We start from the raw sequence: 26,602 nt of genomic DNA, 5'->3' as shown, positions 1-26,602 counted from the left end.
ATTACGCAGGAGGGTTATCCTACTTACACATGAGTAGCAATTCACCCTGTCACTCTTCTTATTTACTGGAGGCAGACAACATTGGGACACACGCGGGAACCTGGTGGGGTGAAAGGAAACAGGAATAATAGTTTGTTTACAAATTCAGAGGTTTCTGGAAAAGAAATGCCTTTTGACATATCATTTAATGATGACTTGACATGGCATTATTACACATGGCTCCTTTAAATAAGGAAATAATGAATAACTCATTCTTCTTAGCAGTGTGAAAATGCAGTGGACACACCAACGTGTTCCAGGTGATGGTTAAAAGTCATGTTTGATGGTCTCACGGCTGCTAGCCAGGCTATTTATTCTCTCTTTATTACTCAAGAAGACGACTACCTTGGCTTTGCTTTCATGGCTCCTTTAAATAAGGAAATAATGAATAACTCATTCTTCTTAGCAGTGTGAAAATGCCGTGGACACACCAACATGTTCCAGGTGATGGTTAAAAGTCATGTTTGATGGTCTCACGGCTGCTAGCCAGGCTATTTATTCTCTCTTTATTACTCAATAACACGACTTCTTTGGCTTTGCTTTCACGCTGGAAATTAAACAAATCTCACCAAATCCATTTTTTTTCCTGAAGCGATCATGATAACGATTCGCGCCATGTTTTGAATTTGCTAAAGAAAAGAACAAAACTTGCACAAATGTACCAAACCAAATGTAAAGATGCTATTACGAAGCAGTAAGGCCCATGATGCAGTGCGATTTCACGTCACACTTTCAAGCCCTATTGAAAAATCTCAGAAAATATCAAGGTTTCAAAAACTGTAAGACATGGTGATAACAAAATGATAACAAATAAAGTCTTGACATATCTCACTTTGTATGTAATGAGTTAATATCACGGGTTAGTTTCACATTTGAAGTTGATGTCGTTGAACTTTTACACCATAGTCTACATTTTTGAGTTCCATCTGTATCATATTAAATATGGTTGCAGGAAAACATGCAACTTTTCTCTGACTACAATTGAATATTCACCTACCGAAAATCAGGAGCACTGTGTGAAATGGTAGCAAGCTTTCGACTACAAACTTAGTCACTGCTCGGTGACATTCGTCACAACGCACGTTGCGTAATGACGTCATTCCCGCCCGCACAAATTGTTAAGGGAATCATTTGAAAAAAATGGCAAGCCGTTCCAAGGAGTTGATACACTGGGAACCAATTCTGAAGAAGAACCGTTTTTTTCGATTAAAACCATTGGAGGCATGGTGTAGATATTTATAGAACAATCTTTCCTTCATTCATACTTCCTCCAAATGGTCCGTTTGGAATTCCCGTCGCTGCCCTATGTGACGTCAGCAGATTATCCATATATGGTAGACATTTACCCAAACGTGCTTGCACGAGTCAGCCATTTTTAATTTATGTAAAACCGTCTGTGCCACTACATCATGTCCACGATGAAACCCAATGAAAGAAATGTTATTTAACAGCACAAGTCACTACACTAACTTTCAGCCTCATCGGAAGTAAAAAGTGCCTTACTTTTAACTTTTAACAAAGAGTCCTGCTTCACCCACAAACCTTCACAAAATTTTCTGAAAAACTTTGTTTAATGGCGGGCTCGATGCCAACTATTTATGGCCATGAAGGAGACAATGGAACGGTAAGTAATACCAGTAGGTTAGAAATGTGTGAATGATACATTAGCAATGTTTAGCTTGACCTGTTGTGTAGCTGGCTTAGCCTTCTACTGTGACAATATCATCACTGTTTTTGGCAATACAAAGATGGATTAAAAAAATACAAACATTCTTATTTGATTTTTCTTTACCAACAAGGCAGTTCACACCCAAAGTTTAACCGTAAAGAAGTCGCTCCAAGTGTGTGCCAAGAGTCCTGCTTTACCCACAAACCTTCACAAAATGTTCTAAAACACTACTTTTAATGGCGGGCTCGATGCCAACTATTTATGGCCATGGAAAAGACAATGGAACGGTAAGTAATACAAGTAGGTTAGAAATGTGTGAATGATACATTAGCAATGTTCAGCTCGACTTGTTGTGTAGATAGCTTAGCCTTCTACTGTGACAATATCATCACTGTTTTGGGCAATATAAAGATGGATTTTTCAAAAAACATTTTTACAAATCCTTTTAATTGAATTGTATTTACCAACAAGGCAGTTCACACCCAAAGTTCAACCATAAAGAAGTCGCTCCTAGTGTGTGCAAAGAGTCCTGCTTCACCCACAAACCTTCACAAAATGTTCTAAAACACTACTTTTAATGGCGGGCTCGATGCCTACTATTTATGGCCATGGAGGAAACAATGGAACGGTAAGTAATACCAGTAGGTTAGAAATGTGTGAATGATACATTAGCAATGTTTAGCTCGACTTGTTGTGTAGATAGCTTAGCCTTCTACTGTGACAATAGCATCACTGTTTTGGGAAATATAAAGATGGATTTTTCAAAAAAAATTTTTACAAATCCTTTTAATTGAATTGTATTTACCAACAAGACAGTTCACACCCAAAGTTCAACCGTAAAGAAGTCGCTCCAAGTGTGTGCAAAGAGTCCTGCTTTACCCACAAACCTTCACAAAATGTTCTAAAACACTACTTTTAATGGCGGGCTCGATGCCAACTATTTATGGCCATGGAAAAGACAATGGAACGGTAAGTAATACCAGTAGGTTAGAAATGTGTGAATGATACATTAGCAATGTTCAGCTCGACTTGTTGTGTAGATAGCTTAGCCTTCTACTGTGACAATAGCATCACTGTTTTGGGAAATATAAAGATGGATTTTTCCAAAAAATTTTTTACAAATCCTTTTAATTGAATTGTATTTACCAACAAGACAGTTCACACCCAAAGTTCAACCGTAAAGAAGTCGCTCCAAGTGTGTGCAAAGAGTCCTGCTTCACCCACAAACCTTCACAAAATGTTCTAAAACACTACTTTTAATGGCGGGCTCGATGCCTACTATTTATGGCCATGGAGGAAACAATGGAACGGTAAGTAATACCAGTAGGTTAGAAATGTGTGAATGATACATTAGCAATGTTTAGCTTGACCTGTTGTGTAGCTGGCTTAGCCTTCTACTGTGACAATAGCATCACTGTTTTCGGCAAAATAAAGATGGATTAAAAAATAATAATAATTGCAAATCTTTTTATTAAAATTTTCTTTACAAACAAGGCAGTTCACACCCAAAGTTATCATTGTGTCTCCACAAAGGAGGTAGAGGGCCGCCGGTTTTAAAGTGAGCAAATTTACCGACAGGCGTAAACTTGTTGGCCCGGAGACTTCACAGATTATGTCAACCTTTTAACAGACATGAAATAAAAAATAGAAAAATGATTACACTAACAAATACACACATCGAAAATTGTGGTAATAACGTGACAGTGTATGATCGGAGCTTGATATTGTAAGATAAATAAACTAATCAAGCTAAAACAGAAAAGGGAGAAATAAAGTAAATTTACTTTATAAATGACAAAAGAACCTGGAAAAACTCAGCTAAAATGGGTTGGGTGAAGGTGGGCAGGGGGAGGAAGAGTTTATGGGGGCTCAGTCACTCTCTGGTTGAATTGTGGTACAATTTAAGTATTCCGAGAAGGGCTGCCGAGTTTTCTCAAATGCAACCGGAGCCAGTCAATAAAAACCTAATATTTTCAAATTCGAAAAACTACTTTTAATGGCGGAGTCGGTGCCTACTGTTAAGGGCAATAGAGGAGAAAATTAAACGGTTATTAACAAGAGTGGGTTAGAAATGTGTGAATAATATGTCAGCAATATTAGCTCAATTTGTTGTGTAGCTTGCTTAGCCTTCTAATGTAAAACAACAACGTCACCGTCCTCCGGCAAAATAAAGAATGATTTTCAGCAATGTTCGCTCGATTTGTTGTGTAGCTTGCTTAGCCTTCTAATGTAAGACAACAACGTCACCCTCCTCCGGCAAAATAAGGAATAATTTTCAGCAATGTTTGTTCAATTTGTTGTGTAGCTTGCTTAGCCTTCTAATGTAAGACAACAACGTCACCGTCCACCGGCAAAATAAAGAATGATTTTCAGCAATGTTAGCTCGATTTGTCGTATAGCTTGCTTAGCCTTCTAATGTAAGACAACAACGTCACCATCCTCCGGCAAAATAAAGAATAATTTTCAGCAACGTTTGCTCGATTTGTTGTGTAGCTGGCTTAGCCTTCTAATGTAAAACAACAACGTCACGGTCCTCCGGCAAAATAAAGAATGATTTTCAGCAATGTTCGCTCGATTTGTTGTGTAGCTTGCTTAGCCTTCTAATGTAAGACAACAACGTTACCGTCCTCCGGCAAAATAAAGAATGATTTTCAGCAATGTTAGGTCGATTTGTCGTATAGCTTGCTTATCTTTCTAATGTAAGACAACGTCACTGTCCTCCGGCAAAATAAAGAATGATTTTCAGCAATGTTCGCTCGATTTGTTGTGTAGCTTGTTTAGCCTTCTAATGTAAAACAACAATGTCACCGTCCTTCGGCAAAATAAAGAATGATTTCCCTAAAAACTAGTTTTAATTGGATCAGTGCCTACTGTGTTTGGCAATGGACCAGTTAGTTATATATTACGTTAGCGATGTAGCTCGTAGCTTGAACCTCTGTTGTTAAAAAGTGGTCGAAGCAGCGGTGTAGTGGACTTATTAACATGATAGAGAATAGAAAATAATTATTTTGTCAATATACACATTTATACGTCCAGGATTTAGCATTGGAGAGAAAGAGACTTGAAAGAAGTTTAACCTTCGCCAGTGTATCGCACCAGAAATTTGTGAGACAACAATACACAAGTCTTCAGCTAGGTGGCAGCAACTTATAGAGGGGTTTGTACGGATGTATAAAATAAAACCAAATAAATGAGAAGCACTGATGTAAAGTTTAAGGAGAATGGTTGTACGCCTGCTCTATTTGAAATGTGAAAACCAAAGAATCACTTTTTTAAAGTAGAGTGTTTTATTTAGTCAAAATGTACAATGGGAAAATGTTACTAATTAATAGAACCTCTCCCTTGTTTTTAATGAATACTTAGGCCCACTACGCTACTGTATTTTAATGTAAGTCATTATGGAGAGCCAAGTGTTTTTTGAGTGGTGAAAGCATTTTGAGAACCACTGCCTTTCATTATTACTCAAAGTCATCAAAATAAAGAGTATTATTGTAACTTTTATTGTTGCCTCATGCTTCTTAAGTGTGCTGCATACCTCCAGAGGACGCGGGCGGATGATTGCATTATTTAATATGTTCCTGCGTGTTTAGCTTACAGTGTAATTGATCTAATAGATGAGTGGAGCACTGTACTATGCATACAGTAATAATGCAGTGGCCTCCAGGTGCCACTATAGACCTCAGGGAGGTGCAGAAGTTTGTGCCAACAAAAAAAGAAAAAACCTGCCCAGCTAACTTTATTCCTGTTTAAAAGCAAAATGCAATGATTTTAAGTTCCAACTATATATGGCCCCAACTGTGCATGAACTGCGAAGACTGTTGGTATTTTTTTTTAAAAAAGCTCACCTTTTTGATCATAGTAAACTCTTCTTAGGTTCTTCATTTTTATTCTGTTATTTTATATTTTATTTATTGCGAGTATACCATTATTCTCACTAATCTATGTTTTTGTTCATTAGTGTCAATTAAAAAATAATAATCAGTTAATGCCATTTATTCATTTACTTACAAACCCCGTTTCCATTTAAGTTGGGAAATTGTGTTAGATGTAAATATAAACGGAATACAATGATTTGCAAATCATTTTCAAGCCATATTCAGTTGAATATGCTACAAAGACAACATATTTGATGTTCAAACTGATAAACTGATTTTTTTTTGTTGCAAATAATCATTAACTTTAGAATTTGATGGCAGCAACACGTGACAAAGAAGTTGGGAAAGGTGGCAATAAATACTGATAAAGTTGAGGAATGCTCATCAAACACTTATTTGGAACATCGCACAGGTGAACAGGCTAATTGGGAACAGGTGGGTGCCATGATTGGGTATAAAAGTAGATTCCATGAAATGCTCAGTCATTCACAAACAAGGATTTGAATTGAATTGAAGTATTTATTTCAAACCTGCACAGTACAACAAAACATTTTTTTTTTTTTACATTTTGGCAGAGACATTTATGCAAGTCTTGAAAAGGGGTTGGATGAAGCAGATGCTTATAATATCCCAACCCCTCTCACTCATTCCACATTTAACATAAACAATATAATACAAGAACAATACTATACAAACAAAAACAAGAAAAGCTCCTGTACACTAACAATACAATAGTACCACTGTTACTTTGAGACAAGACAAGACGAGACAAGACGGGACACAACACACACACACACACACACACACACACACACACACACACACAATCACACACACACACATACATGTCTTGCCTACTTTGTGTGGACCCACGTTTGGTTAGTGGGTTGTGAGGGCCCCCCTTTCCACTATAGCTAGAATGATAAAAAAATATACATCTAGCCCTAGATGGGAGTAGAGAGTTGCAACTAGGGATGTCAGATAATGGCTTTTTGCCAATATCCAATATTCCGATATTGTCCAACTCTTTAATTACCGATACCGATATCAACCGATACCGATATCAACCGATATATGCAGTCGTGGAATTAACACATTATTATTAGGGATGTCCGATAATGGCTTTTTGCCGATATTCCGATATTGTCCAACTCTTTAATTACCGATACCGATATCAACCGATACCGATATCAACCGATATATGCAGTCGTGGAATTAACACATTATTATTAGGGATGTCCGATAATGGCTTTTTGCCGATATCCGATATTCCGATATTGTCCAACTCTTTAATTACCGATACCGATATCAACCGATATCAACCGATATATGCAGTCGTGGAATTAACACATTATTATTAGGGATGTCCGATAATGGCTTTTTGCCGATATCCGATATTCCGATATTGTCCAACTCTTTAATTACCGATACCGATATCAACCGATACCGATATCAACCGATATATGCAGTCGTGGAATTAAAACATTATTATTAGGGATGTCCGATAATGGCTTTTTGCCGATATCCAATATTCCGATATTGTACAACTCTTTAATTACCGATACCGATATCAACCGATACAGATATCAACCGATATATGCAGTCGTGGAATTAACACATTATTATCAGGGATGTCCGATAATGGCTTTTTGCCGATATCCGATATTCCGATATTGTCCAACTCTTTAATTACCGATACCGATATCAACCGATATATGCAGTCGTGGAATTAACACATTATTATTAGGGATGTCCGATAATGGCTTTTTGCCGATATCCGATATTCCGATATTGTCCAACTCTTTAATTACCGATACCGATATCAACCGATATATGCAGTCGTGGAATTAACACATTATTATTAGGGATGTCCGATAATGGCTTTTTGCCGATATCCGATATTCCGATATTGTCCAACTCTTTAATTACCGATACCGATATCAACCGATACAGATATCAACCGATATATGCAGTCGTGGAATTAACACATTATTATGCCTAATTTGGACAACCAGGTATGGTGAAGATAAGGTACTTTTTAAAAAAATTAATAAAATAAGATAAATAAATTTAAAAAAAATTCTTGAATAAAAAAGAAAGTACAACAATATAAAAACAGTTACATAGAAACTAGTAATGAATGAAAATGAGTAACATTAACTGTTAAAGGTTAGTACTATTAGTGGAGCAGCAGCACGCACAATCATGTGTGCTTACGGACTGTATCCCTTGCAGACTTTATTGATATATATTGATATATAATGTAGGAACCACAATATTAATAACAAAAAAGATACAACCCTTTTGTGTGAATGAGTGTAAATGGGGGAGGGAGTTTTTTTGGGTTGGTGCAATAATTGTATGTGTATCTTGTGTTTTTTATGTTGATTTAATAAAAACAAAAACAAAAAAAACAACAACAACAACAAAAAAACGATACCGATAATTAAAAAAACGATACCGATAATTTCCTATGTTACATTTTAAAGCATTTATCGGACATCCCTAGTTGCAACCTCACTTCAGAATGCAAAACACACAAAGTAAAAATGTTTTTTTACTTTTGTAGTTGTGAGGACCAGGCAAATGTCCTCACAAGTTAAAAGATCCTCACAGAAAGGGTGGTTTATCAAGTGTATGTCCACACAAGGATGGTGAGACAAGTGCACACACACACACACACACACACACACACACACACACACACACACACACACACACACACACACACACACACACACACACACACACACACACACACACACACACACACACACACACACACACACACACACACACACACACTCTCTGACCATACACCTCTCTCCCATCGCTCTGTGCTGAGGGCATCACTCTCTTTCCTCCTCGTACTTCTTTTTTAAACAGTCTTTTAAATTGAATCATGTTAGAACACGTTTTTAACTCTTCCCCTAAGTTGTTCCACAGACTGACTCCACGCACTGAAATGCACATTGACTTTAAAGTTGTTCTAAATGTAGGCAAATATAATTTGTTGTTTCCTCTTAGACTGTACCTATGGTGAGCATCTCTATCCTGGAATAGGTTCTGTATATTGGATGGTAGAGAGTTTTGGAATGCCCTAAACATAATTTGAGCCGTTTTAAATTTGATCACATCGTGCAGTTGAAGTTGCTTTAACTCCACGAATAGTGGATTTGAATGATGTCTGTAGTGCAGTGTTTTTCAACCTTTTTTGAGCCAAGGCACATTTTTTTCATTGAAAAAATCCGGACGCACACCACCAGCAGAAATTATACAAAAATGAAACCTGTTGTCGCAATTGTTGGGTATGACTTTAAAGCATAACCAAGCATGCATTACTATAGCTCTTGTCTCAAAGTAGGTGTACTGTCACCACCTGTCACATCACACTCTGACTTATTTGGACTTTTTTGCTGTTTTCCTGTGTGTCGTGTTTCAGTTCTTGTCTTGCGCTCCTATTTCGGTGTTTTTTTCTCTTTTTTGGGTATTTTCCTGTAGCAGTTTCATTTACCGTATTTCCTTGAATAGCCGCCGGGGCGCCAATTAATTTAAAACCTCTTCTCACTCCTGCGCTTACCAAAAGCATGCGGGATGGGCAAGCATGCGCTAATTATTTTAAAACCTCTTCTCACTCTGGCGCTTACCTTATCATGAAAAGCCCATTTAATAAAAAAAACGTTATTATGGTCTTACCTTTACTTATAAATGATGTCCATGTGCAGCTGCTTCTGATCAAAGGCAGTCTTCCTTATCTTTCTTCAGTTTTAAAAGTCTCTGGAGATATTCCTTTAATTATTACCTCCTGCTTCGATTGAAAGTCCAGTTTAGAAAACTGTTTTATTTTAGATATGTAATCCTCCATGGTAAAAGTGCAAGCAAACAATCGCTACTCGCGCTTGCTGCTTGTTGTCTTCTTCTGCAGCACCGGTCTTCTGCAGTACTGGTAGTCACAAGAAGGATCACTAGCACCCTCTACCACCAAGAGGCGGGAGTCATTTAATGACTCATATTTGACCCGGCGGAAGTGCCAAGCATGCACTAATTATTTTGGGAAACTAGTTTGACCCGGCTGTAATTCTAGGCAGGCGAATACTATATTCCCGGCGGCAATTCAAGGAAATACGGTAGTTCTAGTCTTGCGCTCCTATTTTGGTGGCTTTTCCTGTTCTGTTGGTGTCTTCCTGTAGCCGTTTCATGTCTTCCTTTGAGCGCTATTCCCCGCATCTGCTTTGAATTTAGCAATCAAGAATATTTCAGTTGTTTTTATCCTTCTTTGAGGGGACATTGTTGGTTGTCATGTCATGTTCGGATGTACTTTGTGGACGCCTTCTCTGCTCCACAGTAAGTCTTTGCTGTCGTCCAGCATTCTGTTTTTGTTTACTTTGTAGCCAGTTCGGTTTTAGTTTCGTTCTCCATAACCTTTTGTTTATTTTTGGTCTAAGCATTAGATACGATGACAAACCCTCGTCGTCTCACACGACATGTTCCCGACATCTACAAAGCAATTAGATACCGGCTGCCACCTACTGGTATGGTAGAGTGTGACACGGTTACTCTGCCGAGCTCTAGACAGCACCGACACTCAACAACGGCACATTATTTGCAGACTATAATTACTGGTTTGCAAAAAATATTTTTAACCCAAATAGGTGACATTAGATAATCTCCCACGGCACACCAGACTGTATCTCACGGCACACTAGTGTGCCGCGGCACAGTGGTTGAAAAACACTGCTGTAGTGAACATTGGACACAATCCTAATGGCCTTTTTCTGCAGAGTGACTAAAGGCTGTAGATGGGATTTATAACAATTTCCCCAGACTTCAACACAATAATTTAAATATGACATAATAAATGAATGGTACAATAACAGCAGAGCATTGGTGTTCAACAAATGACATGATCTCCTCATCATTCCAACACATTTAGCAACCTTTGTCCTCAAGTAACTTATATGAGGCTTCCATGATATATTTTCATCTATTACCACTCCTAAGAGTGAATTTTGTTGAACATAATCTATTGGTGTATCATCAATAACAATCCTGAGGGGCGAGGGTCACCACTTTGTCAACAAATGCCTGAGCAAATTGTTGAACAGTTTAAGAAAAACCTTTCTCAAGCAGCTATTGCAAGGAATTTAGGGATTTCACCATCTACGCTCCGTAATATCATCAAAGGGTTCAGAGAATGTGGAGAAATCACTGCACGTAAGCAGCTAAGCCCGTGACCTTCCATCCCTCAGGCTGTACTGCATCAACAAGCGACATCAGTGTGTAAAGGATATCATCACATGGGCTCAGGAACACTTCAGAAACCCACTGTCAGTAACTACAGTTGGTCGCTACAGCTGTAAGTGCAAGTTAAAACTCTCCTATGCAAGGCAAAAACCGTTTATCAACAACACCCACAAACGCCGTCGGCTTCGCTGGGCCTGAGCTCATCTAAGATGGACTGATACGAAGTGGAAAAGTGTTCATAGACATCTCTAGTTATTATGAATGTTACTACATACTATATATACTTACATTAAGTATATATTACATGTTATTATGAATGTTACTAGATACTACATATATACTTACATCATATATATATATATTACATGTTATTATGAATGTTACTACTTGACATATATACTTACATCATGTATATATTACATGTTATTATGAATGTTACTACATACTATATATACATACATCATGTATATATTACATGTTATTATGAATGTTACTAGATACTACATATATACTTACATCATATATATATATTACATGTTATTATGAATGTTACTACTTGACATATATACTTACATCATGTATATATTACATGTTATTATGAATGTTACTATATACTATATATACATACATCATGTATATATTACATGTTATTATGAATGTTACTAGATACTACATATATACTTACATCATGTATATATTAAATGTTATTAAGAATGTTACTAAATAACATAAATACTTACAGCCTGTATATGAAATGCTGATGGAGGTGTTTGGATGTTCTTAGAGGGCTTTAGAGGCGAAATAGATCGACTCCTATTGACTCCATTGTTAGCTGACTTTTGCTAATGCTTATTTACGATTCAGAATACACAAATAAGGGGAAAAAATGCATGTTTTCTAGACTTGGATAAGGATTGTGAATGATAGGAATTAAAAATAAAAAAAAAGTGCAGTTCCCTTTTAACTAGTAGTATTACTCATTATTGATCAACTACTTGTTTTTGATGGCACTATGTACATGTTATAGTGTCAGTAAAGCTGTGTCATGGACCGGACCAGACCCGCACCTCTTTTAGTGAGGAAAAACTGCACCGGGCAGGAGGCAGGCTTCCACTTGGTGACGTCACCCAGGTCGCCAGTGCTAAAAGTCAAGTAGCGTGACAATAAAGTGAGGGAACCTCTATACTGTGACGTCACCACCTGCACAGGTGGTGATTGGATGTCGATTAAGAGGGGGGAAACCCCTCCGTCTTAGCACGGGCACATGCCCATATCCTAATAAAATACTGTAAACAGGAGATGTCGCTACTTTATGTCTTTTTTTTTTTTTTTTTTACGAAACATTTGTCGCGCGATATTTCATTAATTGTTGCATTGCGCGATATTGCACATATTGGCACGTTCAGTTGTTGGGAATAAAAAAGTGTGCTGATCCCAGGTCAGCTGGTCTTCTCCTGGGCTCGTTTTTGTGTACAGTACTTGCCAAATAGTGCGCCCTACTGTCTCCATTGCGCATGACTGTACGTCGTAATATGAAGTAGGCCTCCTGTTTTCCTCCCCGAGCCGGAGTCCTCCTGGCCGCCGCCGCCGCCGCCTCCTCCGCGCTCCATGCGACGCCACGACCGAGCGAGCCGCACCACAAGCGAGGGCGAAGGACTCGGCGAGGTGAGGCTGCTACCTTTTTTCCCCCACCTTCTTCTTCTTGGTTGTTGTTGTATTTTGTAGTCCGCGGCTCGCGGAGTGTTTCCGCACGCTGGAGGGCGACAAGGCCCAGTGACCCACATTCTCCTCCGCGCGCGCGCGTCCGGCTGCCTGGCCCCGTGTTGTGTGTGCGGGGCGTGCACGCGCGCCCGCTTTTTACATCCGCCGCGTAAAATGTTTAAAAAAAAACAAAACAACGCCATTATTACGCCTGGATGTTAATTCACGCCGTTACGCGGCGCCTTTTTTTCCATCACAAAGTGTTGTTTTTGACGGGACTCATTTGTGGCGTGACAGCCAGCCCAGGGGGCTCGACGCCAGTTTAATACATTTTATTATTCACCTCCCCCCCCCCAACATACACGCTATTTGTCGCACGTAATGAAAAAAGGCGCGAAGAAGGAAGACGTCAGTGCGCTAAATAGTCAATTTTGGCTAGCAAGCTTAGTTAGCATGCTATGCTAGCTATGTGGGTTGCTCTCTACCCGGTTGTATAACCAACACCTGTGGCACACATGCTTTATTCTCCTCCTTTAACGCGCACCATCCTTACATACTGTCGATGTAAAGTGGGCAGAATGGCACGATGAAGAGGAAAAAAACAAGCTTAGCCATGAGGATTACTGTACTGGAGTATAGGTCAGGGTTCCCACGGTCCAGCCAGCATACAGTACAGGCTGGTTAAGATGGTTGCACTCCAACTTTCATTGTATGTCAACGTTAAATCGTCCGAAAAGGCGATTTGACTCGTCGTTTACGCCGGCTGCACGATCGTTGGGAGCGTTGGTATGGCTCAGGTGGCATGCTTCTGGTTGAATTTTTGACCACAAAATTAGTGCAGTTCAGTTAAATGTGTTGGTTTCTGACATGGACTTGTTTCTTCAGCATTGTCCACACGTTTAAGTCAGGACTTTGGGAAGGCCATTCTAAAACCTTCATTCGAGCCTGATTTAGCCATTCCTTTACCACTTTTGACGTGTGTTTGGGGTCATTGTCCTGTTGGAACACCCAACTGCGCCCAAGACCCAACCTCCGGGCTGATGATTTTAGCTTGTCCTGAAGAATTTGGAGGTAATCCTCCTTTTTCATTGTCCCGTTTACTCTCTGTAAAGCAGCAGTTCCATTGGCAGCAAAACAGGCCCAGAGCATAATACTACCACCACCATGCTTGACTGTTGGTATGGTGTTCCTGGGATTAGAGGCCTCACCTTCTCTCCTCCAAACATATTGCTGGGTATTGTGGCCAAACAGCTCCATTTTTGTTTCATCTGACATCGCATGGACAAAGATGTAACCTTCTGAGGAAAGTTCTGTGGTCCGATAAAACAAAAATGGAGCTGTTTGGCCACAATACCCAGCAATTTGTTTGGAGGAGAAAAGGTGAGGCCTTTAATCCCAGGAACACCATGCCTGTGGCACGTATGCTCGTGCATTATTCTCCTCCTTTCCAACCAGTCGCTGGCTTTAACGCGCACCATCCTTACATACTGTCGATGTAAAGTGGGCAGAATGGCACGATGAAGAGGAAAAAAACAAGCTTAGCCATGAGGATTACTGTACTGGAGTATAGGTCAGGGTTCCCACGGTCCAGCCAGCATACAGTACAGGCTGGTTAAGATGGTTGCACTCCAACTTTCAATGTATGTCAGCTTTAAATCGTCCGAAAAGGCGACTTCACTCGTTGTTTACGCCGGCTGCACGATCGTTGGGAGCGTTGGTATGGCTCAGGTGGCAAGCTTCTGGTTGAATTTTTGACCACAAAATTAGTGCAGTTCAGTTAACTGTGTTGGTTTTCTGACATGGACTTGTTTCTTCAGCATTGTCCACACGTTTAAGTCAGGACTTTGGGAAGGCCATTCTAAAACCTTCATTCGAGCCTGATTTAGCCATTCTTTTGCCACTTTTGAGGTGTGTTTGGGATCATTGTCCTGTTGGAACACCCAACTGCGCCCAAGACCCAACCTCCGGGCTGATGATTTTAGCTTGTCCTGAAGAATTTGGAGGTAATCCTCCTTTTTCATTGTCCCTTTTATTCTCTGTAAAGCAGCAGTTCCATTGGCAGCAAAACAGGCCCAGAGCATAATACTACCACCATCATGCTAGACGGTAGGTATGGTGTTCCTGGGATTAGAGGCCTCACCTTCTCTCCTCCAAACATATTGCTGGGTATTGTGGCCAAATAGCTCCATTTTTGTTTCATCTGACATCACATGGACAAAGATAAGACCTTCTGAGGAAAGTTCTGTGGTCAGATGTAACAAAAATGGAGCTGTTTGGCCACAATACCCAGCAATATGTTTGGAGCAGAAAAGGTGAGGCCTTTAATCCCAGGAACACCATGCCTGTGGCACATATGCTCGTGCTTTATTTTCCTCCTTTCCAGCCAGTCGCTGGCTTTAACGCGGACCATCCTTATATACTGTCGATGTAAAGTGGGCAGAATGGCACGATGAAGTAAAAGACAAGTTTAGCCATGAGGATTACTGTACTGGAGTATAGGTCAGGGTTCCCACGGTCCAGCCAGCATACAGTACAGGCTGGTTAAGATGGTTGCACTCCAACTTTCAATGTATGTCAGCTTTAAATCGTCCGAAAAGGCGACTTCACTCGTCGTTTACGCCGGCTGCACGATCGTTGGGAGCGTTGGTATGGCTCAGGTGGCAAGCTTCTGGTTGAATTTTTGACCACAAAATCGGTGCAGTTCAGGTAAATGTGTTGGTTTTCTGACATGGACTTGTTTCTTCAGCATTGTCCACACGTTTAAGTCAGGACTTTGGGAAGGCCATTCTAAAACCTTTATTCGAGCCTGATTTAGCCATTCCTTTTGAGGTGTGTTTGGGGTCATTGTCCTGTTGGAACACCCAACTGCGCCCAAGACCCAACCTCCGGGCTGATGATTTTAGCTTGTCCTGAAGAATTTGGAGCTAATCCTCCTTTTTCATTGTCCCATTTAAAGCACCAGTTCCATTGGCAGCAAAACAGGCCCAGAGCATAATACTACCACCATCATGCTAGACGGTAGGTATGGTGTTCCTGGGATTAGAGGCCTCACCTTCTCTCCTCCAAACATATTGCTGGGTATTGTGGCCAAACAGCTCCATTTTTGTTACATCTGACATCACATGGACAAAGATAAGACCTTCTGAGGAAAGTTCTGTGGTCAGATGTAACAAAAATGGAGCTGTTTGGCCACAATACCCAGCAATATGTTTGGAGGAGAAAAGGTGAGGCCTTTAATCCCAGGAACACCATGCCTGTGGCACATATGCTCGTGCTTTATTCTCCTCCTTTCCAGCCAGTCGCTGGCTTTAACGCGGACCATCCTTATATACTGTCGATGTAAAGTGGGCAGAATGGCACGATGAAGGAAAAAACAAGTTTAGCCATGAGGATTACTGTACTGGAGTATAGGTCAGGGTTCCCACGGTCCAGCCAGCATACAGTACAGGCTGGTTAAGATGGTTGCACTCCAACTTTCATTGTATGTCAACGTTAAATCGTCCGAAAAGGCGATGTCACTCGTCGTTTACGCCGGCTGCACGATCGTTGGAGCGTAGGTATGGCTCAGGTGGTAGAAGTGTTGTGAGTGATTCGCCATGTGCAGGGGTCGGCGACCCAAGACGTTGAAAGAGCCATATTGGACCAGAAATACAAAAAGCAAATCTGCTTGGAGACCAAACATGTAAAAGCCGTATAAAAGTGTGATAATGAAGGCAATACATGATGTAAGTGTCTATATTAGCCTACTATCAAAATTGTTATGTATACAGGAGGGAGTTGTGACGGCACAGACGTAAAGGGGGCGGTATAGTTCTATGTATTTTGTTATATATATTACAATATTTATAATAATACACAGCACTAAATATATAAACTAAACAAGAGAATGGTGTGTGACTAATCCAAAAGGGGTGTATGTGTAAAAAACAAGTTTAGCCATGAGGATTACTGTACTGGAGTATAGGTCAGGGTTCCCACGTTACAGCCAGCATACAGTACAGGCTGGTTAAGATGGTTGCACTCCAACTTTCATTGTATGTCAGCTTTAAATCGTCCGAAAAGGCGATGTCACTCGTCGTTTACGCTGGCTGCATGATCGTTGGAGCGTAGGTATGGCTCAGGTGGCAAGCTTCTGGTTGAATTTTTGACCACAAAATCGGTGCAGTTCAGTTAAAGGCCTACTGAAACCCACTACTACCGACCACGCAGTCTGATAGTTTATATATCAATGATGAAATCTTAACATTATAACACATGCCAATACGGCCGGGTTAACTTATAAAGTGACATTTTAAATTTGCCGCTAAACTTCCGGTTCGAAACGCCTCTGAGGATGACGTATGCGCGTGACGTAGCCCGACGAACACGGGTATGCCTTCCACATTGAAGCCGATACGAAAACGCTCTGTTTTCATTTCATAATTCCACAGTATTCTGGACATCTGTGTTCGTGAATCTGTTTCAATCATGTTCATTGCATTATGGAGAAGGAAGCCAAGCAAGCAAAGAAGAAAGTTGTCGGTGCGAAATGGACGTATTTTTCGAACGTAGTCAGCCACAACAGTACACAGCCGGCGCTTCTTTGTTTACATTCCCGAAAGATGCAGTCAAGATGGAAGAACTCGGATAACAGAGACTCTAACCAGGAGGACTTTTGATTTGGATACACAGACGCCTGTAGAGAACTGGGACAACACAGACTCTTACCAGGATTACTTTGATTTGGATGACAAAGACGCAGACGTGCTACTGTGAGTATGCAGCTTTGGCTTTTTTTTGCGTATGTACGTAACTTTTTTAAAATATATAAGCTTTATGAACCTTGGGTTAGGTGAACGGTCTTTTGGGCTGAGTGATTGTGTGTGTTGATCATGTGTTTGAATTGTATTGGCGTGTTCTATGGAGCTAGGAGCTAGCAGAGGAGCTAGGAGCTAGCATAACACGTACCGTACCGTAAGTGCGCGTCACGTACGTAACTTTTTAAAAATATATAAGCTTTATGAACCTTGGGTTAGGTGAACGGTCTTTTGGGCTGAGTGATTGTGTGTGTTGATCGGGTGTTTGAATTGTATTGGCGTGTTCTATGGAGCTAGGAGCTAGCAGAGGAGCTAGGAGCTAGCATAACAAACACGCAGGTGTTATTATGCAGGATTAATTTGTGGCATATTAAATATAAGCCTGGTTGTGTTGTGGCTAATAGAGTATATATATGTCTTGTGTTTATTTACTGTTGTAGTCATTCCCAGCTGAATATCAGGTACCGTGAGTATGCAGCCTTGGCTGCTAAACATTCGATAACTTGACCGTATGTGCGCGTCACGTACGTAACTTTTTAAAAATATATAAGCTTTATGAACCTTGGGTTAGGTAAACGGTCTTTTGGGCTGAGTGATTGTGTGTGTTGATCAGGTGTTTGAATTGTATTGGCGTGTTCTATGGAGCTAGGAGCTAGCAGAGGAGCTAGGAGCTAGCATAACAAACACGCAGGTGTTTTTATGCAGGATTAATTTGTGGCATATTAAATATAAGCCTGGTTGTGTTGTGGCTAATAGAGTATATATATGTCTTGTGTTTATTTACTGTTGTAGTCATTCCCAGCTGAATATCAGGTCACCCCCGGCTCTCACAGCATCTTCCCTATCTGAATAGCTTCAACTCCCCACTAGTCCTTCACTTGCACTTTACTCATCCACAAATCTTTCATCCTCGCTCAAATTAATGGGGAAATTGTCGCTTTCTCGGTCCGAATCTCTCTCACTTCATGCGGCCATCATTGTAAACAATAGGGAACTTTGCGTATATGTTCAACTGACTACGTCACGCTACTTCCGGTAGGTGCAAGCCTTTTTTTTATCAGATACCAAAAGTTGCAATCTTTATCGTCGTTGTTCTATACTAAATCCTTTCAGCAAAAATATGGCAATATCGCGAAATGATCAAGTATGACACATAGAATAGATCTGCTATCCCCGTTTAAATAAAAAAAATTCATTTCAGTAGGCCTTTAAATGTGTTGGTTTTCTGACATGGACTTGTTTCTTCAGCATTGTCCACACGTTTAACTCAGGACTTTGGGAAGGCCATTCTAAAACCTTCATTCGAGCCTGATTTAGCCATTCCTTTACCACTTTTGACGTGTGTTTGGGGTCATTGGGCTGTTGGAACACCCAACTGCGCCCAAGACCCAACCTCCGGGCTGATGATTTTAGCTTGTCCTGAAGAATTTGGAGCTAATCCTCCTTTTTCATTGTCCTATTTAAAGCACCATTTCCATTGGCAGCAAAACAGGCCCAGAGCATAATACTACCACCATCATGCTAGACGGTAGGTATGGTGTTCCTGGGATTAGAGGCCTCACCTTCTCTCCTCCAAACATATTGCTGGGTATTGTGGCCAAACAGCTCCATTTTTGTTACATCTGACATCACACGGACAAAGATAAGACCTTCTGAGGAAAGTTCTGTGCTCAGATGAAACAAAAATGGAGCTGTTTGGCCACAATACCCAGCAATATGTTTGGAGGAGAAAAGGTGAGGCCTTTAATCCCAGGAACACCATGCCTGTGGCACATATGCTCGTGCTTTATTCTCCTCCTTTCCAGCCAGTCGCTGGCTTTAACGCGGACCATCCTTATATACTGTCGATGTAAAGTGGGCAGAATGGCACGATGAAGTAAAAAACAAGTTTAGCCATGAGGATTACTGTACTGGAGTATAGGTCAGGGTTCCCACGGTACAGCCAGCATACAGTACAGGCTGGTTAAGATGGTTGCACTCCAACTTTCAATGTATGTCAGCTTTAAATCGTCCGAAAAGGCGATGTCACTCGTCGTTTACGCCGGCTGCATGATCGTTGGAGCGTAGGTATGGCTCAGGTGGTAGAAGTGTTGTGAGTGATTCGCCATGTGCAGGGGTCGGCGACCCAAGACGTTGAAAGAGCCATATTGGACCAGAAATACAAAAAGCAAATCTGCCTGGAGACGCAAACATGTAAAAGCCGTATAAAAGTGTGATAATGAAGGCAATACATGATGTAAGTGTCTATATTAGCCTACTATCAAAATTGTTATGTATACAGGAGGGAGTTGTGACGGCACAGACGTAAAGGGGGCGGTATAGTTCTATGTATTTTGTTATATATATTACAATATTTATAATAATACACAGCACTAAATATATAAACTAAACAAGAGAATGGAGTGTGACTAATCCAAAAGGGGTGTATGTGTAAAAAACAAGTTTAGCCATGAGGATTACTGTACTGGAGTATAGGTCAGGGTTCCCACGGTCCAGCCAGCATACAGTACAGGCTGGTTAAGATGGTTGCACTCCAACTTTCAATGTATGTCAGCTTTAAATCGTCCGAAAAGGCGATGTCACTCGTCGTTTACGCCGGCTGCACGATCGTTGGAGCGTAGGTATGGCTCAGGTGGTAGAAGTGTCGTGAGTGATGCGCCATGTGCAGGGGTCGGCGACCCAAGACGTTGAAAGAGCCATATTGGACCAGAAATACAAAAAGCAAATCTGCCTGGAGACGCAAACATGTAAAAGCCGTATAAAAGTGTGATATTGAAGGCAACACGTGATGTAAGTGTCTATATTAGCCTACTATCACAATTGTTATGTATACAGGAGGGAGTTGTGACAGCACAGACGTAAAGGGGGCGGTATAGTTCTATGTATTTTGTTATATATATTACAATATTTATAATAATACACAGCACTAAATATATAAACTAAACAAGAGAATGGAGTGTGACTAATCCAAAAGGGGTGTATGTGTAAAAAACAAGTTTAGCCAAGAGGATTACTGTGATTCGCCATGTGCAGAGGTCGGCGACCCAAAACGTTGAAAGAGCCATATTGGACCAGAAATACAAAAAGAAAATCTGCCTGGAGACGCAAACATGTAAAAGCCGTATAAAAGTGTGATAATGAAGGCAATGCATGATGTAAGTGTCTATATTAGCCTACTATCAAAATTGTTATGTATACAGGAGGGAGTTGTGACGGCACAGACGTAAAGGGGGCGGTATAGTTCTATGTATTTTGTTATATATATTACAATATTTATAATAATACACAGCACTAAATATATAAACTAAACAAGAGAATGGAGTGTGACTAATCCAAAAGGGGTGTATGTGTAAAAAACAAGTTTAGCCATGAGGATTACTGTACTGGAGTATAGGTCAGGGTTCCCACGTTACAGCCAGCATACAGTACAGGCTGGTTAAGATGGTTGCACTCCAACTTTCAATGTATGTCAGCTTTAAATCGTCCGAAAAGGCGAGGTCACGATTGTTGGAGCGTTGGTATGGCTCAGGTGGTAGAAGTGTTGTGAGTGATTCGCCATGTGTAGGGGTCGGCGACCCAAGACGTTGAAAGAGCCATATTGGACCAGAAATACAAAAAGCAAATCTGCCTGGAGACGCAAACATGTAAAAGCCGTATAAAAGTGTGATAATGAAGGCAATACATGATGTAAGTGTCTATACAGGCCTGTCTCAGAAAATTAGAATATTGTGATAAAGTCCTTTTATTTTCTGTAATGCAACTAAAAACATGAAAATGTCATACATTCTGGATTCATTACACATCAACTTAAATATTGCAAGCCGTTTATTATTTTAATATTGCTGATTATGGCATACAGCTTAAGAAAACTCAAAAATCCCATCTCAAAAAATTAGAATATTTCCTCAGACCAAGTAAAAAATAAAGATTTATAACAGCAAAACAAAATCAAACATTTGAAAATGTCAATTAACGCACTTAGTACTTGGTTGGGAATCCTTTTGCACGGATTACTGCACCAATGTGGCGTGGCATGGAGGCAATCAGCCTGTGGCATTGCTGAGGTGTTATGGATGCCCAGGATGCTTCAATGGCGGCCTTTAGCTCATTTGCATTGTTGGGTCTGGTGTCTTTCAGCTTCTTCTTCACAATACCCCACAAATTCTCTATGGGGTTCAGGTCAGGGGAGTTGGCAGGCCAATCAAGGACAGTAATGCCATGGTCACCAGTTACTGCTGGTTTTGGCACTGCTGGATCATGCTGGAAAATGAAATCATCATCTCCATCGAGCTTTTCAATAGATATATATCATGTCATTACATGATGCCCTTTTCTCTATTTTTACATTTTGATAAAGGAAGGTATTTTTTAAAAGTATTTATTTATGTTTTTAAGTTATGTATGTACAAAAGCAGTGAAGTTGTCACGTTGTGTAAATGGTAAATAAAAAGAGAATACAACAAATCCTTTTCAACTTATATTCAATTGAATAGACTGCAAAGCTAAGATATTTCATGTTCACACTGAGAAACTTGTTTTTTTTTTGCAAATAATCATGAACTTAGAATTTAATGGCAGCAACATATTGCAAAAAAGTTGTCAGAGGGGCATTTTTACCAGTGTGTTACATGGCCTTTCCTTTTAACAACACTCAGTAAAGGTTTGGGAACTGAGGAGACACATTTTTGAAGTGGAATTAATTCTCATTCTTGCTTGATGTACAGCTTAAGTTGTTCAACAGTCTCCCTTCTCATATTTTAGCCTTCACACATTTTCAATGTCTGGACTACAGGCAGGCCAGTCTAGTACCAGCACTCTTTTACTATGAAGCCACACTGTTGTAACACGTGGCTTGGCATCGTCTTGCTGAAATAAGCAGGGGCGTCCATGATAACGTTGCTTGGGAGGCAACATATGTTGTTCCAAAAGCTGTATGTACCTTTCAGCATTAATGGTGCCTTCACAGATGTGTAAGTTACCCATGTCTTGGGCACTAATACACCCCCATACCATCACGCATGCTGCCTTTTACACTTTCACCCTAGAACAATCCGGATGGTTCTTTTCCTCTTTGGTCCAGAGGACACGACGTCCACAGTTTCCAAAAACAATTTGAAATGTGGACTCGTCAGACCACAGAACACTTTTCCACTTTGTATCAGTCCATCTTAGATGAGCTCGGGCCCAGCGAAGCGTTTCTGGGTGTTGTTGATAAATGGCTTTGGCTTTGCATAGTAGAGTTTCTGAAGTGTTCCTGAGCCCATGTGGTGATATCCTTTACACGCTGATGTGGCTTTTTGATGCAATACCGCCTGAGGGATCCAAGGTGTGTAATATTGTGGCTTACGTGCAGTGATTTCTCCAGATTCTCTGAACCTTTTGATGATATTACGGAGTGTAGATGGTGAAATCCCTAAATTCCTTGCAGTAGCTGCTTGAGAAATGTTGTTCTTCAACAATTTGCTCAGGCATTTGTTGACAAAGTGGTGACCCTCGCCCCGTCCTTGTTTGTGAATGACTGAGCATTTCATGGAAGCTGCTTTTATACCCAATCATGGCACCCACCTGTTCCCAATTAGCCTGTTCACCTGTGGGATGTTCCAAATAAGTCTTTGATGAGCATTCCTCAACTTTCTCACTCTTTTTTGCCACTTGTGCCAGCTTTTTTGAAACATGTTGCAGGCATCAAATTCCAAATGAGCTAATGTTTGAAAAAAATAACTAAGTTTTCCAGTGTGAACATGAAATATCTTGTCTTTGCAGTCTATTCAATTGAATATAAGTTGAAAAGGATTTGTTGTATTCTCTTTTTATTTACCATTTACACAACGTGACAACTTCACTGCTTTTGGGGTTTGTATATACAGTCGTGGTCAAAAGTTTACAAACACTTGTAAATAACATAATGTCATGGCTGTCTTGAGTTATAATAAGCGCCTTATTGCAGGTAAACTTGCCAAGGGACATGTAAGCAAATATTAACATTGCTGTATGTATACTTTTGACCCTCACATTTTCAGTAGAGCCATAATAAAGTCATAAAAGAAGCAAACTTCTTGAATGTTTTTTTGTGAGCAACAAGTATGTGCTCCAATCACTACATCACAAAAACATAAGAATTGTAGAAATGTTTGGAAACTCAAGACAGCCATGACATTATGGTCTTTACAAGTGTATGTACACTTTTGACCACGACTGTATATATATATATATATATATATATATATATATATATATATATATATATATATATATATATATATATATATATATATATACACACACACACAGATATATATATATATATATATATATATATATATATATATATATATATATATATATATATATATATATATATATATATATATATATATATATATATATATATATATATATATATGTATATACACACACACATATATATATATGTATATATATATATATATATATATATATATATATATATATATATATATATATATATATATATATATATATATATATATATATATATATATAAAATAATAATAGATTTTATTTGTAAAAAGCACTTTACATTGAGTAAACAACCTCAAAGTGCTACAGTGTATTAAAAAAATAAAAAGATAATAAAAAAATAAAAACTAGAACAGCCAAATAGCTAAAACTAGTCTGCATATATCTAAAAAAAAGGCTTTTTTTTTTAAAAAAAGAATGGTTTTTAAGCCTTTTTTAAAAGCATCCACAGTCTGTGATGCTTATGTATATATGAGTCAAAACGTTTGGGGTCCAAAGGGTATTTATTTATTTTTTCAAAATGTTTAATCAGTCCAACAAAATAATACACAATAATACAATAATAATACAATTCCAATTCCAAACCAGCAACATCCAGAGTGCCAATAAACAGAGTAACTGAGAGGACACACAAACGTGACACAAAACAATCCAAAGTAGTCAAACAAAAATGACAGTATGACGGCTTACGGTCATACTACCCTGAGCACGCCCGATCTCCTCAGATCTCGGAACAACTGTATGAATAATAATAAGAATTCCAACATAACAGTGATTAAAACTCCCTCATTTACCTTGTCATCACAGCCAAAACAATTAAAAAAAGAACAATAGTGTGACAGTGACTTACACTTGCATCACATCTCATAAACTTGACTACACATTGTGTCCAATATTTACTACTAGAATAGAAATAAGTCATATTTAGCTTCATTTAATTGTTAAACACATTTAAATAATGGATGCCATATTCCAATATATGACTTATTATTATCTCAACTAAATGAAGTTTTTTCTACTGATATCATCTCCATTGCTTGTGTATACCAGTCAGTATTTATTATGTGTGTATACCTGTCAGTATTTATTATGTGTGCATACCAGTCAGTATTTATTATGTGTGTACACCAGTCAGTATTTATTATGTGTGCATACCAGTCAGTATTTATTATGTGTATACCAGTCAGTATTTATTATGAGTGAGTATGTATTATGTGTGTATACCAGTCAGTATGTATTACGTGTATACCAGTCAGTATTTATTATGTGTGTATACCAGTCAGTATTTATTATGTGTTAGTGTTTATTATGTGTGTATACCAGTCAGTATGAGTATGACAACCAGAATCTATCCATTTTTTAAATACTACCATTTTTGTCATGACTCATATTGAAGAAAATCATTTAGACTGTGATGACACGAGACTAAAGTGATGCAGATCACAAGAAGACAAGTCTGCAGTGTCATGAGGATGTAATCGCTTCTTTTGTTGTTTTCAACCATAACTCTTTTTTTTTCTCTGACATTCCCACAATTTACTGTTTTCTCAACTTTCAGCTTGTTTGTTTGTGTCTGGCGTGTAGGATTTGCATGCACAGGTTCCAAGGTGTCTGTGTGTGTGTGTGTGTGTGTGTGCGTGTGTGTGCGTGTGTTTGCATGCACAGGTTCCAAGGTGTGTGTTTGAACGGGTGTCTTGTGTTGCAGGTGAGGTGTGGCTCACACACAAAAGGACAGCCTGAGTAACTACGCCAGCGTCAAAAGGGCATTCCAGTGAGTGAGTTGACAGTTCTGAATCATCCTGTTTTGTTTTTCTTCTTCCCATAACTGGGTCACTGTGCTCTAAAATATGTTCACAAGACAGCAGTCTGTCTGACGACGCAGTGTGACTAACGACTGCTGTACTGTACATTGAGTTGTACTGTACTTGTGCGTCGCTCATAACCACATTTAATGTTCAGTAACTTAAGTACTGTAAGGGAAACAAGTCTTTTTTTTACAATTCCCCTTCCTGTCATCTGAATAGTCCAATAAATGATGACCTGGGACTGACCTTGTGTGTGTGTGTGTGTGTGTGTCTTCTTTAGGTTTCCATGACCACCATGGCTTTCCTGTGGTCTGGTGACCCCTGATGACTTTGGCATCAGAACTGACCCCAAACCGTTTCCTCCAGCAAGCCCTGAGAAAAGACATTAACTCACGCCGTGCATGAGCTGCAGTGGGGTGAGTGCTACTGCGCAAAAATGCACAAAATATTTAGAAAAATAGTTGGCCACTTAAGCAGATTTTGTAATGAAAACAAAAACATGCCTCCAAGTGTTGATGGTCGGATGAAGCATCCCGAGGCATTAATAATAATAATAATAATAATAATAGATTTTATTTGTAAAAAGCACTTTACATTGAGCAAACAACCTCAAAGTGCTACAGTGTATTAAAAAAAATTAAAATAAAAACTAGAACAGCCTAATAGCCAGAACTAGCACGCATCAATCTAAAAAAAAGGCTTTTTTTTAAAAAGAAGTGTTTTTAAGCCTTTTTTAAAAGCATCCACAGTCTGTGGTGCCCTCAGGTGGTCAGGGAGAGCGTTCCACAGACTGAACATTGAACCACTTGAGCTAACTGCTTTGAGAATTTCTCAAAACTTCATGCATGCTTCAGCACAAAAAAAACACCTGCTGGCCAAGTGTATTTTTCAGACTATAGGGCGCACTGGTATATAAGCCGCACCTACTCAATTTTAGAGGCTAAAATAAGTGTACATACACTTGTAAAGAACATCATGTCATGGCTGTCTTGAGTTTACAATCATTTCTACAAGTCTTATTTTTTTGTGATGTAGTGATTGGAGCACATACTTGTTGGTCACAAAAAACATTCATGAAGTTTGCTTCTTTTATGAATTTGTTATGGCTCTACTGAAAATGTGAGCAGATGTGCTGGGTCAAAAGTATACATACAGCAATGTTAATTAGGGCTGGGCGATATGGCCTTTTATTTA

The 26,602-nt window shown here is 39.4% G+C and overlaps 1 protein-coding gene across 5 annotated transcripts in view; it reads left to right on the top strand.

Annotated features, from left to right (window-relative positions):
- Positions 1-12,174: 12,174 nt before the first annotated feature.
- Positions 12,175-26,602, top strand: part of LOC133634230 (circadian locomoter output cycles protein kaput-like) — a 65,907-nt gene continuing 51,479 nt past the window's right edge. For 4 of the 5 annotated variants that reach the window (XM_062027343.1, XM_062027342.1, XM_062027339.1 and 1 more), the window contains exons 1-3: positions 12,175-12,492; positions 25,309-25,374; positions 25,689-25,824. The gene's annotated coding sequence lies outside the window, so the exon portion shown is untranslated. Of the gene's footprint in view, positions 12,493-25,308; positions 25,379-25,688; positions 25,825-26,602 lie in introns of all 5 variants that reach the window. The other variant, XM_062027340.1, reaches the window with a different exon arrangement.

Source organism: Entelurus aequoreus, linkage group LG18, assembly GCF_033978785.1.
Source record: "Entelurus aequoreus isolate RoL-2023_Sb linkage group LG18, RoL_Eaeq_v1.1, whole genome shotgun sequence".
Lineage (NCBI taxonomy): Eukaryota > Metazoa > Chordata > Actinopteri > Syngnathiformes > Syngnathidae > Entelurus > Entelurus aequoreus.
This window is presented reverse-complemented; position numbering and strand designations above follow the sequence as displayed.